The following is a 2323-nucleotide window of genomic DNA, read 5'->3' as shown; positions in this document are numbered from 1 at the left end:
AGAGCATTAGCGCCTGCATCCATGCCGGGCACGAGTGGACGCGGCCGCTCACTAGCGACGGCATTGAAGCGGCGCGCCGGTGGAGAGAACGCTGCCCGCGCCGCTTACTGGTGCAGACGACTGCCGCGCGTTCAAACGACACGACAGTCGCTCGTCCGTCCGTCTGCCGCCCACATTTATGGCATGCGGTTGCCGAAGCATCTTCTCTGGCGCCACCCGACCGTCCCTCTGCCGCCCATCATTGCTATATAAACCGCCGCCTCGGCCATAGCCGCGGTCATCCACCTTCGATCCCTCTCCGCACCACTCCACCATGGATTCCTCCCCGCCAAAGCTCTCTGGAATGGGCTGACGTCGGATCAGAAGAAGAAGATGGCCGCCATTGTTGCCGGCTGGCTGGGCGGGAGGCAGCCGGAGGACGACGACGTCCCAATGGAGGACGCTGCCAACGACGAACCAACGCCACCCTCCTCCTCCTCCGCGCCACCCCTGTCGGTGCATTGCACCATTACCATCGGCAAGGCATGTGCCCATTACATGGACATGGTGGGGGAGGAGCAGCTCCGGGGGGTGCAGGCCGATGCCGCCTACAACAACCACCTCCTGCAGGAGCACGTGCAGGCGGAGGAGCAGCTCGCTGCCAGCAGGGCTGTCGCGTCGGACACGGAGCTGGTGGAGCAGGAGGCGCTGCTCGAGTCCTACCGCTCCGCCCGTGAGATCCGCGTCACTCGCTGGCGGTACCGACAGCGGGTGGCAGAGGTGGCGTCCGCCTACAAGGAGAGCGATGACGCGGGTGAGGCGATGTTCGGCGTGACCAACAATGAGGAGGAGGACATCGCCGAGTCCGCGCCCCGCCACAACGACCACAAAGTCGGCCCGTTCGTGGGCGTCGCCGGTAGCGAGGAAGAGTAGTGCAAGATAGGTCGCCACCGCTCATGTCCCAGGAAGGCCACCGCTCCTCCCCTCCCGTCAATGCCAAGCTTGGTGGGCTCAAGATCGTTGGCCGAATAGTTGCTCGGCGGCAATGTGGAGGCGAATAACTTCACTTCCCGAGCCTCCGGAGCCAGAGCTGGAGAGTGCCAAGGCGGAACTGGAGATGGTGAAGCTTCAGTTCGCGGGGCTCATGGGCGGACACGAGGAACGGGCACCGGCGACCATTTAGATTAGGTATTAATTATACCTCCAGAGCCGGACTAGCACCGCTTTGATGTAAATGTAATGAAATCCAGATGCATTTATATGAAATCTGCTCGTTTTGATCGAATCTCGTTCGGTTGGTTCGAGTTGATGTCAAAATGTATGCAACTACTGTTGATGGCGGTCTCTCGCATCCTTGTCCACGGACTGGTCCCTCCTATCCACGGACACGGATGCTAGAGGAAATTTATGGGTTACCATTGAAGATGCCCTTAGTGAGAATAATGTCAGTTTCTAAGTTTACGCATTTAGGCCTTGTTCGGTTGCACAATGTTTGAAGCGGATTAAAGGGGATAGTGAGGGATTAAATCTCATGTAAGTTAAAAATCCTCCCCAATCCCCTTCAATCCTCCCCAATCATCTTGGAGAAGGGATTAACCGAACAAGTCCCTAGCAGGCTTAAAAGGCTTCTATTATTTTATCTCCTAGGCCTAGCTAGTAGCGTTTCTTACAGTACTTTTCATAAAATGTACTCCCTTTGCCCAGAAATACTTATTGAAGAAATGGGTGTATGTAGTTCAAGATACATTTATCTTTTATTTATTTTTACGATAAGTAATTCCGGACAAACGGAATATAAAATATGCATGCAGTATGAAGGCATGCTGTTGAGCCTAAAATAAGTACAGCAACTAACAAATAAAACCTCCTCCGAAGAGAAAATATAGTAGAGATGGCACTATTTCATCAACTGAGCCCAAAAATTTGAGCCAAGGCCGCTTCGAAAATCGTTTCGTTTTTCCAGCTGTAATAGTTTAGGGCATCTCCAGCCGTTCGGCCCCCCAGGGCGACTAAATTCGGCATCCTGGGGGCGTGCCGGCGCTAGCTCGGCCCCTGGGGGCGAGCTAGCTCCCAGTCACGCACCCACGCGCCGGTCCCAGGACGCGGTAAATTCAAACTTGGTCGTTCCCGCTCTCAAAAGACGCTGCAAGTCCGGCGATCGGGCATAGTCTGGCGTTACAAAAAATAGAGCGCCGCCGCCTCGGCGGGGTCATTCACTCGGCGGGGTTGGTCCCAGGTGTTGGCGGAGTCGGCGTGCGCGAGCTCGGCGGTGTCGGAGCTGCTTCGGTGTTGGGCTGCGTCGGCGCGGCTTCGACACTGCTGGGCGGCGACGTAGAGGCTTCGC

The sequence above is a fragment of the Triticum aestivum genome, chromosome 2B (genome assembly GCF_018294505.1).
Source record: "Triticum aestivum cultivar Chinese Spring chromosome 2B, IWGSC CS RefSeq v2.1, whole genome shotgun sequence".
Taxonomy (NCBI): domain Eukaryota; kingdom Viridiplantae; phylum Streptophyta; class Magnoliopsida; order Poales; family Poaceae; genus Triticum; species Triticum aestivum.
The sequence above is the reverse complement of the archived record's forward strand: the minus strand, read 5'-3'. Positions refer to the sequence as shown.